At 37.4% G+C, this 14,875-nt stretch overlaps 1 protein-coding gene across 4 annotated transcripts in view; it reads left to right on the top strand.

Annotated features, from left to right (window-relative positions):
• CHCHD3 (coiled-coil-helix-coiled-coil-helix domain containing 3) overlaps positions 1-14,875 on the top strand; it is a 266,148-nt gene that overhangs the window by 220,331 nt on the left and 30,942 nt on the right. The gene's annotated exons all lie outside the window — the stretch shown is intronic.

The following is a 14,875-nucleotide window of genomic DNA, read 5'->3' as shown; positions in this document are numbered from 1 at the left end:
GTCTCCTGCAAAAGGGTCACTTCTCTTTGGTTTGCAGAACTTCTCACGTGTTGGCAGTTTCTTAAAACCCATCAACCAAAAATAATCCTTATGCCAGAGAGACATGTCTTGGGGTGGCAAATTCTGCTCCTCTGCACCGGCAGTCCCGTTTTGTTTCTTTTGGGTGGATGATTTTAATAGCTATACTGGAAATGAATTAGTGAAGCTGAGGATTACATGCCGGTGGTATCAGCAGGTGTTTCTTGTGTTCTCTGTAATTACACATGGGATCATGGACAGTTTTAAGCAACAGTGTTTAAAGATCCTGCTTAATTGGCTGTAAAATAATTAAATAAGGTTTGACTGGCAAATTTATAATTCTGTTAGATGAGAAGCCAGTGTGCCTGAATGTCAGTGTGACTTCAATTTGGAAATACTAGATTAATAGAACTAATTGTACTGCAGGTACCAAATTTACCCTGATTAATAGTCTTAAAACTTTTCTAGAAGTGTAGCCAAGTAAATTTATGTTACTTACCTCTTACTTTTAATTAAAACTTATTTCAAAAGTTTGAGCTGTTCAGTTTTGCTGTGCTTCTCCTTCTCTTTGGTTTCTCCAAAGTGGAGCTCCAGCAAGTTTTCGGTGGCTCCAGCTGCCCTATTGAATAGCTTGCCTTATCAAAAGGCTTAAAATTATATACTGTTGTATATGTATTTGTATCTGCAGCTGACAGGTACCCTGCACATCATCTCTAACACTTATTGATGTCTGTTTATAACCTACTTTAGTGCTGCGTGAATGGCTCTGATAGACCAAATGTACATGATAAATGTTTTATCTCTGATTCTCATTGATCAATTTCTAAATGATCAAATGGTTTATCTCAGTAAGACACTAATTCACATTGATCAAATTCTAAATGACCAAGTTGACTTGGCTTCTGCTGAACACAAATTGTATTAAAACAACATTACTTGAACATGCTGTCTTTTCTAATGCAGGAGTTATGTTACCAGCAGTTACATTATAACTAGAGTTATTGTATTATAAAGATGTCTCCTTCATAATGAAAAGTTTACACAAGAAGAAAAGAATGCGATATTGCAGGAAGAACAGGGCTTTGAGCAAGGATTTGGGCTTTTACTAACTAATTAAATTCTGCATTTGTATTGGGCCCTCCTTCCCCTTTTTTTAATTTGAAAGGCTGTGAGCAGCGAGTATAGCAGCTGCACTGGTGACATTTTATTCCCTAGGGTCCTCGGAGCCAAGTAACATCTTGATTATTCAGTAAGAGATTTAGTAACTGAAGAGGCAAAATTCTAGATAAAGTAAATATACCTGTACCCTTTGTGTATAAACTTGGTTTCAATAGCCTATTTAGAAGTTTAAGGTTATTTATTGTTTTTTAAAAAACATCAGCTCACCTATGTCAACTGGCAGGGTATCTCAAACCCTCTAGAGTTTGTCAGTGTGGATTTCGATTCTGAAATTGAGAAACAATGTTTATGAGCTGAAGAATATACTTTGTATATGAAGCTAATGGCAAAAACACATTTGGCTGAAACATAGTCTTGGTTACTTAGAACAACTAATTCCTCAGGCAGGTTATTTATTACATCTTTGGCTTGTCTTTTCCCTCTGTGAAATGGGTAAATTATAACCGCCACTCTCTTTAGGGCATCCAAGCTGAGAAGGTTTAAAAGGTAAAAAAGAAAGAAAAGAAAGTTGTCATTGAGCCTCATCTAAAAATGGTTATAAATGGTGGTTTTACTCAGTTCTAAAGGCGCTGGCTGCCATTTTAAGTATGTTCTGGATGGTGTGGCAGCCCTTCAGTACTTCCGTACTTCCTCAGGGGATATGTACAGGTAGTCTGCCTGTCAAGCTATGAGTCTGTCTCCCTTTCCATCCCCCACATCCCACCCACCTCCAACCACAAATTAGTTCCAAGTAAAGTGAGATCTGCTTTGGAATACACCAGTATTTGACAACATTTCATATGATAGGCGTTTAAAATTGGTTAGATTTGTAAAGAAACCTTAGGTGAGTAATGCTTTTTTAAATTCCTTTAAGATTGGAGCCCTTCTAATCAGATCTGAGTTACTTAGTTTCTTTTTGTTCCTTGGTTTGGATCTCTATACTGAATCCATACACCGTTTTCTGAGGGAACAGAAGTAAATGGCAAGAAACATTAACACCACATGGGAGTAAGCTTTTTGTCTGCACTTTTTCTCTGCTTCCTAAACTGTCCCTCACAGCATTCCACTCAATCCAGAAGCATCTGCAGAAAGGGGCGGGGCAGGGTGGCAAAGTTGATTGGAATACAGGGCAGGTGCGGGAGTGTAAACCACAGACGGTATGGTCTGTTTCACAAAAGACACAAACTGCAGCCATCACATGAACATCTGCAGTTGGTCACAAGGTCGAGAGACGGTTGCTGCAGCCACTTCCTCCTCACGTCAGTGTCATCAGAAGTATGTAAAGGAACTGCGAGTGGTGACAGAAGCTGCCAAAGGTCCAGTCCGATTAGCTCCATCCTGTCTGGGACCCAGAACTCTCGTCTCTGTCCCAGCTGTGGCAGTCAGGGTTGGTTTGGTTTGCTCTGGGCATCTTCTTTACTTTAACCTATTTATGTGTTACATGTAAATGATCCTAACCAGTCTTGTTGGAGCCCTTAGGTTTGTGGCCATAAGATCCTGAATTCATGATTTGTTCCACGTGAGATAACAAATTGTTCTGTTTTCCCCTTCAAGAACATTAGCATTGAACTTTCTTTCTTAATCAATACAATCCATTAAGAATCTAGCATACCCTACATGGTTATATGAAATATTAATTACACACTGTTAGATAAATGGAGGTTCTGCCAGAATGATAGCTTGTTTCTTTCCTTGTATCATAGTATTTAAAATGAGAACATTTGGAGTTCTAGAGTACATGGTATTTTGGAATTTGTCTACTGATCCTTGCTTATTTGAATCATTAACGGTACAGCTCATAGTTCCCAAAAGCTATTTCTAACTGGAAGTAGGAAATCTTTTCCTCTGGCTCATTCTGACTCGAGTTCCTTTACATTTTAAAGATCCATAGAAAATAATTTTTGATTTTCCTTTGATGTTTTCAAAGATAAGAAAAAGTTATTTTGCTTTTCGAGTGCCACTCAGCTGCAGGTAGAGAGAAGCTTGTAAGGAGGGTCAGTTAGAGTTAATTATTGTCTGACTAACCTGCCATATTTTAAAATGTCCGGGAAGAGTTCTAGGATGTAGATTTTTAATTCTTTCCTTTTGTCAAGGTTACAGAATTAACCATCTTAAAGTCTTGAGCATGGTTAAAAATTTCATCATAGCCATTATCTGCACATAAAAATGATAGCTGTCAGGATGGTTTCTGGGAAGTTGTATAGGTTTGGCCATATTGTAAGATCCAATTATGTTTTATCGCTCCACAGTTTGGTAAGCCTATTCCAAATACTGTCAGGCCTTCCTGCCTCCAATCAGATAATTATAGATGTCTGTGGTTGCCCTTTCACCATGTGTGGGATAAAACCATGGTAGTAAGATTGAAAGCAGAATTTCTAGGATAATTGCACATACATTTCCATAGCACATTTGAAATTATAATTTATCATGAGATGTCTCATGGTTTCATTCTATTAAGGATTCCCATTGCTGGCTCTTTTGAATTTTCTTAAGACATAAGCAAACAAAATATGGAAGTTGATAACTTGGTCCTTACTATAATTTAAAACTTCTGTTCATCTAAAGACACCATTAAGAAAATTTATAAAATGGGTGAAAGATTTGAACAGACACTTCAAAGGAAGATATAAGGATGGCCATTAGCACATTAAAAGTGCTAATAACATCATTAGTTATTAGGAAAATGTGAATTTAAAATGTTGGAATGCTGAAAACCCTAAGGACTGACAATACTAATTGTTTGAAAGGATGTGGAGAAGCCAGAATTTATATCCTTTGCTGGTGGAGTTCTAAAATGGCAGCCACCTTGGAAAAAGTTTGGCAATTTCTTACAAATTTAAACATAACATTTGCTCTATGACTCAGCAATTCTAGTCCTAGGTATTTATCCCAAAGGAAAGAAAATATACATCCACAAAAAGATTTGTATGCATATGTTCGCATCAGGTTTATTCATAGTAGTCAAAAACTAGCAACAACCCAAATGGTCCAGAGAATGGATAAACCAATTGTGGTATATTCATACAATAGAATAGAATACACTTCAGGAGTTTAAAAAAAAAAAAAAAAAGGCAAACTATTGATACATGTAATAACATGGATGAATCTGAGAAACATGTTAAGCAAAAAGAAGCCCAACACAAAACAATACTGTGTGCTTCCATTTGTTTGGTTCTATATATGAAGTGCAAAAATAGGAAAAATTCATCTGTACTGACAGAAATCAGAACAGTTGATGGGGAGGGAGGGCAATTTGATTGGAAAGGGACACAGACTTTCTGAGGCACTGTGAGTATTTATTTTCTAGATCATAGTTATACAGACAAACAATTTTTACTATATGAACAATTAAGATAGGTGCTTTTTAAAAAAATGCTAATTATACTTTAAACACCCTACATTCATTGTTAATTAATTTTACCTAGGGAAAAAAAAATGCCCAAAATATTAGGAGTGCCCAACTTCTAACTATAATTTGTCAGAGGTAAAATAAGTTTCTTCAATTTAATCAGTCTTAAGAAACTTACGATTATTAATTTTATCCATAATCGTATTTTTTCATCATCCAGTATATTTCAATGCTATAGAAATATATAAGTAAACCTTGCTTTATTGTATTTATTTTCTTAAGAATCAGTCTTTTTTCCTCCTTACTAAGTTACATTTGCCTCATATACTCTCTTCCTCATTAGCCGAGAGTCTTGTAGATAGACCTGGTTACATTTTGGAAAGTTATTTTTGATAAAGGGGTTTTGAAGGCAGTATTTATAAATGAAACATTTATACAGTAACACTGGTACTTTTTAATATAATTATCTTAGGCAGCAGTTTGTTCCTACTATGTATTACGTCCTGGCAAAATGCTTCAGAACTTGCAAAAGCTTGCATCTTGGCCCTTCCCTACATGTTGAAACGAAAGCACACATGTTCCCATGTTCAAGTGTCGCCAAGCATCCCCAACTTGCTCACATGGCTGCCTTAAGCTGTTTTATGTGCTTTCTCATTCAGTGGCCAACAGTTAAATTGCCGTGTTCCTTTTGTGAGTGTGTATGTCTAAATGCTGGTAATCAGCTGCGTCCCTTGCAAATTGATAGATGCGCTCATTAAGAGGAGTTCTTGCTCTTGGCTCCACTTAAAAGTCACCTCAGCTACTGTTTCTGGATGAAGCTGGCAAAAAATACTGTGCAGTGATACATCTGGCTTTGTACTCCTTTGCAAGGACTTACACCTCCTTTTTCAGTAGGTTAAACATGCTTCTTTGTAGGGATCTTAAGTACAAAGAAGTCAGCTACTTGCCAATTACAGTATTAACACAAGAAAGACTAAGGGCTGCTGTTGTGTGGTGGGATTTTTTTTTTTTTTTTAATGTGCTGCCATTTGTTCTTCGTCTTGTTCTCTTGTGCTCCTGAGATTACACACATGCCTATTTGTGAGCCACACCCACCTATTGAAGACTCTGAAGTCCACCAGCCTGCCACTGGTAGAGACCTCAACAAAGCTGCCGTCTGAGAGGCACATTCTACGTGGTTTATGATTCGGATTTTGAAGGTAGCATATACCTGTTTTTGCTTTCAGTATGAAAAATGAATTGCCAGTTACTGTAGACATGTTCAGACATGACACTTCATATGGCAGAAGCTTGCTCAGCCTGCTTTATGCTGGGCCCCCAACTATGAACCATCAGTTCTGAAAAAGGGGTGTGTTGGCGAGCAGCAGAAGAGAGAAGGGCCTCCATCCTTGATCCATTAACTATTTTTTGTGCTTGTACAAGCTGTGGGAAGGAGGTCAGTGCCTCTCACCTTTGTTTCCCCAGCAGAGCTCTTGAACAAGATGAAGCGATCAAAGCCCAGTGCCAGCACATCCTCACTGTCTCATTACTTTGCAAGCTGCACGCCCAGATGCTTCTGTTTTCCGCATCAGGCTTCACTGATACACATTCATAACACCTCCCTCACAGCTCATTGGGCACTGCTCGTAATTAACCGGTTCTTTTCTTTTCATGATCGTGTTTTCTCCAATACAAAAGACGCTACTATAAAGAAGAAAATAACATTGCTGGATGTACACTCCTTCTTTCAGATATCCTGGGTAGTTGACAGGCAGCAGGAATCAAATGTGTTGTCGTCACTCCGTAAATAATGCATGGTTTTGGTTTGGTTAGGTGAGCGTTGGTTTGGGCGTATTTTTGAAATCTTTGAGTTTGAGATACTGGATTTTGCCAGCAGAAATTTCACTGATGCCCCTGTCCTGGAGTTCCTTTCAGTGCGTGGATTCTGACACACTGTCCTCATTTATTTGGATTCTCCCCCCAGCGCAGAATGCAGTGACATCTATTTATTTTGAAAGATTATTAATATGATAATTTTTGCTTTAGGGAATTTAAATCATCATTAAAATCAACAAAACTACCCATCAAGGGTCTTCGATGCTCCATGCTCTGTGAGCACTGGAAATACAGAAATAGAAGTTTGAGTTCCTGCCCTCGGAGGTCTTATACTTGTTGAGATCATTAGCTCTGCTCTCGAGATGTCAGAACCTCATACAGAAACTATAACTGTAACATTTGTTCAAAAAAAATTGTTGAGTATCTCCTATTGCATACATTCCAGGTGGTTTTTATAAATGGGAAATAGATGAAATGGGCACGATCCCTGACTTCAGAACACTTGGGGGAGACAGATTAATACAAAAGTGACTAAAGTATGGTAAATACTAATATAACGGTATAAACAAAATGCTGTAAGAATAAGGGAAGCTGGATTACAGGCAGAGGTGACTGGCGTAGGCTGGGTCTTTTCACTTTGAGATTTTCATAAGGTAAGAAGAGGGAAAGTAGCTTTCCATCAAGAGGGAATCTGATGCTGGAAGTGGTTGGGATGAATGTGGAGGGAGCTGTGATGGAATGGGAGGCCATAAAAGAAGATTAGAGTCAGACTTTACATTCCATGCTGTGAGAGGAAGAGTTATTAACTCTGGGGGGTGAGGGTGTGAGGATTCAGCAAAAAAGTTCTACCTACTTGAAAATATTTTTCTGCCCCCCATCTCTGGTGTCCATGATTCTCACCATGGAATTTTGCCTTTAAGTTGGTCATTGTTTCTAGACATCTATCAAATATACAAGTGTAATGTTCGGTGCATATATATGTGTTTATTATAATCACAGCTTATTATACCCTTTTAGTTACTATTATTTTAACATTATTAATATCGATTCAGAAATAAGCATATGTTAACATATTAATTATCTCTTAGCGGAGTTCAGGGCTTTGAGAGTTTGGGATGTAGGAAAGAGCAGTTGTGATTAAAAAGATAGGGAATAGAGAATTCAAGAAAGGTTTGGTTCATGGGATGCTGTTTGGGGAAATCCTAGAGCATTTTAGCAGAGAAAGAACATTTCAGATAAAGGAACACCAAAAGCCAGTAGGCTGGTTCCTCATTTTAGCACTGTCCCTGCAGACCATGTTGTGGGATCATCTTTTAACGGAAACGGTATAATGGTGAACTTATAAAAGTATTCCTAGCCATGATCTCTTTGAATGGCATCCTAAGAATTAATATGATACCAAATTCTGCATGTTGTTACAAAGAATGTGTTAAAAACAAATTTTATATGGTTTATTCAGATACGATCTGTCTGGGTGCATGATTTTTGGTTTATGTCTGTGATTGCATGCACCCAAGATATATAAAATTAGCACCTATATTGCTATTCCACCTAGTAAGATCCTAGTATTATCATTAAATGAATATTTTAAGAACTTTTTCCTTCCTGTTGTATTTTGTGATCAGCCTTTGCCTTTTGATACCCTTCCTAGAGACTTAGTGTAGTGAAAAGAATATGAAATTAATAAATGCTATTGGATTTTTAAAATCATCAAGGTTGTACTTTTTTTTTTTTGTAACAAGGCAAATGTAATTTTTCCCTCTCTTTTGTTCCAGGTTAACCCTTAAAAGCAAATCATGTGAAATTGCAGTTTGATAGACATCCTTCCACATTTATCTCTATCCATAGAAACATTAATAAAAAATAGATTTTGTTTTAGTTGAAAAAAACATATTGTGCCATATATATTTTCCTTAACTTCCATTTATTATGGATATATCCTCCTTAATCAACGCCTGTAATTCCAACTCATTCTTTTAAAGCTGCGTATTATTCCATGGCATTGATCCATCAGAATTCATGGAGCCCATCCCCTATTGACAGGCACTCAGGTTGTGTTCCAAATTATTTGGTTTTTTTGACAAGTAAAAACAAAAAACAACTGCAGTGAAACAAATTTGTACATAAATCTTTAGAAAGTGGTACTTTTGTTCCCATAACATGGGTGGAGTTAGAATCATGACCAGTCCTTCTCACTAATTTGCATTGTGCTGTTCTTTGCTGATGTAGGAAATGTATATGCTATAATAACTCATTGAATTGTTTAAGAGGTGATGAACAATATAGGTAAAATTCTGGGCATATAGTAGGCACTCAGCGCTATACAGGATCAATTTCTATATGGATCTAGTAGGGTTAGAATTGGCAGAGCTTGGTTACTTAACTTTAGAGGTTTTATTACAGTGTGAATCTAAATCTGACCTCCCAAGTGTCCCTCTCTCTTCTTTAAGAAAAGGAAAACCCGTTTTGTGAAAATTTTCGGCTTTTTTGACTTTTGTAATTTAAAAATACTACATTTTGGCACAACCTTTAGAGTTTTTGCTGCTGGTTTGTAATTCCCTAGAGGTGAGTTGAAAAGATTAGTGGTAGAACTTTTTCCATTAACTCTGGGAAAAACTACAGAGCAAAAAATTGTCCTTTGGCAGAAATGTCAATCCATACCTCTTCTGGAGCATTTGGAAACTGAAGCACTGAGAAGCTGATTTAATAGGAGAATTGAAAACCGAAATGTATACACATCTTCACCTTTCCTGATGACAAGACATATGAAAAATATAGTCTCAGAACTTGATGATGGAAAGAAAATAGGATCATTGCTCCAGAGAGTGCGTTAAGGCTAGATCTGTAAAAGATCTAAGTGCTAGGCTTTTGGCCATGTTCTTCAAAAAGCTGATCTGTTCTTATTAATGATACATCTATTTGTACCTTGCACCATAAAATTCCCCTTTTGTATGATACAGTCTCTAGGAAGTAGTTTTAAGAAAAAGAATGTTTAATAATGCTACAGGTTTTGCTATAGCAGCTACCAAGAACATATGCTCATTTTCTCTTGTTTGTGGTTCTAGGTCTCTCTGGGTGCCCCCCCCATCCCTCCGCTAGGTCTTCTCTTAATTGTTCCTTCCATTCCATAACGTCAGTATAGCTGTAATGAAATAGTAAATTTCCCTGTCAGCAGAAGTTTTACTGGGTATAATCTTTATAAATATCCTTCACATAATGCAGTAGAGTTCTGTCAAGTTCTCTCCTCCTTCCCCACTTTCGTTGTATTTCTACATCTGTGAAAGGTGATAATCATGGAGATGCTGTATAGGAATTAAATGAAGACCATTCTTGTTTTTGGCACACCCAAGCTGTTAGTATTTAGCTAATTAGTATAGTCATCAATAGTTCAAGCTTCTGTTGAGTGAATTTTGTGTGTTTTTAAATTGATATCCGTCATATAATTCAATATATGCTTCCCTTGGTGATAATCCCTAGACATACAAATTTGCAATTGAGAATATACCATGCCTCTAAAAACATGTGTTTAAGGACATATGTTTTCTGTCAAATCATTAACCAACAGTTAACAAAACTACTCAAAATAATAATTATATTTTAACATGCCAGGATGTACATAATTTAGTTAGAAATGCATATGGGAGGCTCTGCTTGGATAAATGTTGCTATTGCTTATAGTATAGTTTTCATCTAATAACTTGTCTTACCTTTAGGATATTTATATTAATTTGAGATTGTGAGCAATTACAGGGTGGTAGTCTATAATGAATGAACAAAATTCTTCCTAAAGTTTCTTCTGAAGTCACTTGCTTGGCATTTGGACCATAATTTTTTCCAGAAATGAGAAGGACTTAATTTGTGGTGAAGTGTCCAGGTTAGTCCTCAAAAGCCTATTTAACCCCTGTATATTTGCAGTTAAGAATGAAAAGACTGGAGGTTGGGGGATGTGGGAAGGAAAAGAAGGAAAAAAGGAAATAGTGCATTTGCTTATGCTCATGTGTTTAAACTACATTCTGGATTTTAAAAGCTAATCTAATCATGGGTATAACTTTGTTTCTGTGAAAAAAATGTAGATCCTTGTAGAGAGTGATCCGGGAATACAGAAACCTTGGAAAGAATCGCTCTCTCTCCCCCCTTGTCCCTTTGGTAGCTTTCAGACTTTTTTCCAGGGTTGGGGGATGTTGAGCAGTGAGTGGGATTCAATTTTAAAATGACATCTCGGGTGCAGTCATGCACAAATGATAATATGCTGTTTTTTAAAAATGTAGTTTTAAGCTTATTTACAATCTTTTCTAATTATCAAGAAAACAAAGACATTTATTTTCATGAACACAGCGTTTGAAAGTAATTGCTAAGGGTGGTGGCTGCAGGCTTATATCAGCCTCAGCACCCAAATTTTTATTTGGTTGCATAGCATTGAGATAATCCTGATTTGCAGTGATAAGTAGTGGCAACTGATAACTGTTTTTTTAGCGGCTTTTCCTTGCAATCTCAACATATTCATTCATCAGTCTGATCCTTATGATCGAAGGGGAGATAAGTTTCTGCTTTAAAGCCAAATAATTGACAGTATCTAATAAATCATTATATAGAAGTGGGGACAAACACCCAAAACTTACAACATTAAAGCACAGTATAAACATAACCGTTGACATGACCTCAACCTCATCTTTTCATCTTTCATGGACCTTGGAGTTACTCATTAAAGAGAGAACGTGCCTTTGTGCTTCTGCAGGTTTGTTCACACTTGCCCCTAACACAGCACACCTTCACCGTCTCCTGCTGGTAAACTCCACTGTCAAGACCTGTCGTGTATGTTCGTGTCTCTGAAGTCTTCCTTGACACTGCCTTTCCCCCTCTACCTCCCAGAAAAGAGCACAATTAATTGCTCCCCCTGTGTTTGGGTAACTCAACCCCTTGTTACAGTCCAGTTTGTATCGTAGTTGCCTGGGCCCCTGTCTCCCTTCCAAAACAAGAACCCCTTAGCGCATGAGCTGTGTCTTAACCACCTTTATAGCAGTAGTGCTCTTGACAGGTGTTCAATTAATATCAATATTGTTATTTACTAAATTGATTTAAGCGCTTACAAAACTTTTTCCTGCTTTTCAGCTTCTACCCTTCTACTCGAGAAGGGACCTTGGATTTACATTAAAGGAAACCCTTGTGTAAAAAGCTGAGTAAGAATTACAGACTCTTGGGAGTTTGAAGGGTCCATTATCAAGGTTGTATAATCTAGTTACAGTGTGCAAATCTCATTCCCAGTTGAAATGAAACCTTCTTGAGTGCAGGAATCGTATTTTATTCTGATTATAGATCTCCCCCAGCACCTAGCACAGGTACTGCACTTAGTAAATACATGCTGAAATAAGTTCCTTCAGTAAATTAGGGGACTGTGGCTATGTGACATCTCTCTGTCTAGCTTAATGGTTTGCTTTATCTAGTTGTTGGTGTTCTTTAGTACAGGTTGTTAATTCAGGGCTGATTTTTGTTGTTCACTAGCTAATTGCTGGAGGACATCTCCAATACGTGCCGGAGAGAAGGCAAGCATTCCTCTTGACAGTATCAATAGGGTAGTTAAGATTATAGCAAGATTCAACATACAGTGGAGTATTATTTATTAGTTTAAATTTTGTCATTAATTGGAAACTCCTTCAGTTCAGATTTCTGTACAGTGTGAATTTTTGTTAAAGAAGATATTTGAAAAACTTCCTGACATTTGCTATTTTTGAGGACTATTTTTCACCTCTGTGAATGAAGATAGATTTATATATTTTCCATAACTAAAGTGTGTCTCATTAACATTTTCTAGTTGAACTTGGAAACATGACATCTTTAAGTCAGGTAGCTCTCTACCAAGAAAGCCAATTAAATACTTCATAAGAAGTTATCTTATGAAAGCCAACTTGCTTTCCCCATGAGGTCTCTTACTGTCTGCTATACAAATCTTTATTAAACTTGATTATAGGCATTTTCTGATCAAGGCACTGGTGGAACCAAGACAGAGGAGAAAACTATATGCTTTAAGAGAAGGCTAAGAGGGCCGTTTCTTTTTCTGGCTCAATTAGAACTGTACCAGTGGTCAAGTCCCATTGATCCTAGTGGGTTGCTCCTTTGAAGGCATTACTGGCAGCCCCGCTGTAACGTGGAGCAGTTGCCACATCATGGACACATTTACTAAGATAGATAACAGCTGAGGTTCAGTGTTAACTTTTATTGTCAGGCAGGCTGTATAAGAAACTGCCTGGCATCAAAACAGTATGATACTGGCATAAAGACAGACAAATAGACGAGTGGAACCGAATCAGTAGCCCAGAAATAAACCACATTGTATACGGTCAACTAATATTTGGTAAGAGAGCCCAGGATACCCAGTGAAGAAAAGACAGTCTCTTTAATAAATGGTACTGGGATAATGGAATATTCACATGTAAAAGAATGAAACTAGACCCATATCTTATGCCACTCAGAAAAATTAACTCAAATTGATTAAAGACTTAAATGTATGAAAATCCTAGAAAACATGGGACCTAATCTCTTTGACAGAGATTTTGATAATGACTTTTTTTTTAGATATACCTAAAGAACAAGCAACAAAATAAAAAACAAGTGGACCTCCATCAAACTAAAAAGCTTCTGCACAGCAAAAGAAACCACCAACAAAGTGAAAAGACAATCCATGGAATGGGAAGAAAATATTTGCAAACCATATATCTTCTAATAAGGGATTAATATCCAAAATACGTAAAGAACTCATACACTCAATAGCAAAAGAACAAATAACCCAGTTAAAAATTGGCAAAGGACCTGATTATACATTTCTTCAAAGAAGCTAGACAAGGCTCAACATCATCAGGGACATGCCAGTTGAAACCACATTGAAATATCACCTCAGGCCTGTTAGAATGGCCATCACCAAAAAGATAGGAGATTACAAATGCTGGTGAGGATGTGGAGGAAAGGGAACCCTTGTGCACTCTGGGGGGATTGTAAAATGGTGCAGTCACTACAGTATTGATGTTCCTTGAAAAATTAAAAATAGAACAACCATATGATCCAGCAATTCCACTTCTGGGAATGTTTCAAAGGAAACAACATGGAAACAGCCTAAGTGTCCATTGATGAATGTATAAAGAAGTTGTGATATGTGTGTATGTGTATATAAATATATATAATTCAGCCATAAAAAGAGGAAGTCCTACCATTTGTGGCAACATGGATGGACCCTGACAGCATCATGCTAAGGGAGATAAGTCAGAGAAAGACAAACATTGAATGATCTCATGTATATGTGGAATCCAAGAAAACCCCACAAATTTGTAGAGAAAAGAGATGAGACCTGCGGTTAGCAGGGGTAGGGGAAACTAGAGGAAGGTGGACAAAGGTACAAACTTCCAAGTTACCAGATAAATAAATACAATATGATGACTAGAGCTGACACTGCTGTATGATACACAGTTGAAGTTGTTAAGAGGTCAGATCCTAAGGGTCCTCCTCACAAGGAGAAAATATTTGCCCCTTCTTTCCTCTTGTTGTATCTGTATGAGAAGGTGGGTGTTAGCCCAAGCTCTCGTGGTCATCACTTCACAACGTATGGAAATCAAACCGTCATGCCATACGCCTTAAACTTAAACGGTGATGTGTGTCAATTATTTCTCCGTAAAACTGGGGGGATAAAAGAAATTGGTGTGGCTTGTGCTTTGATTTATGAAAAGGTGGCTACATGAAGAAGATATCACATAAAACAGCACTGTGGTAGCAGTGTTATTAGATGCAGTTGTAAGTATAGCAAGTAATGACTAACGAATTAGGCTCATTATCTTCTTCCTACATTCTGTTCTTCAGATGGGGTGGGCCCTCTTAGCAATACAGTATCTTCCTTGCTTTCTCTTGGATTAGCATGTTTCTCCAAATGTTTCCTCTTAACAGGAGCATACAGTGTGATGCTGGTCCTCTAAGAGGGCATCATTAAGTAGTCGACTTGATGGTTCAGTTATCCCAGTGACAGCATCAAGTAATTACCTATTGGTTTTGCCTCAGGGCACACGTGAGTGCATACTCTCCCACACAAACACCATAGAGGGAAGGACTCTGAAATTCTGGCTCCTGAATATCAGCAATAGCTCCAAGTAGTAGCAGGTGGCTCTTCTGGAAAATGGCACCTATAGCTTCTTGCTCAATAGGACTTTGTCCCCAAGGAGAATAGTCATTACTCTGCCTTGGTTTTTTAGTTTCAATGCACTTTGGTATGGTGGAGTGTCTTTTATGCTGTAAAAACTTTCCTTCCCTTTGAAATCTTTGTTTGGTCTTTCTAGTTCCAGTTGCGTCTTAATATGCAAGAAAGGCAGCTGTGTTTTCCTTTAAGCAAATATAATTGTGGGGGAAGGCGTCTCTGTTTATCCCATGGACAAATACATTATGGGTAATGCCAAAAAAAAAAAAAAAAAAAGCTTGGGACCCCAGAAAAAATATGTAAATCTTTTCAATTCTCTCTAAAGCAGATAAGTGCTGCCCTTTATATGGCCGTCTCCTGCACTT

The sequence above is a fragment of the Zalophus californianus genome, chromosome 12 (assembly GCF_009762305.2).
Source record: "Zalophus californianus isolate mZalCal1 chromosome 12, mZalCal1.pri.v2, whole genome shotgun sequence".
Classification (NCBI taxonomy): Eukaryota; Metazoa; Chordata; class Mammalia; order Carnivora; family Otariidae; genus Zalophus; species Zalophus californianus.
The sequence above is the reverse complement of the archived record's forward strand: the minus strand, read 5'-3'. Positions and strand labels throughout refer to the sequence as shown.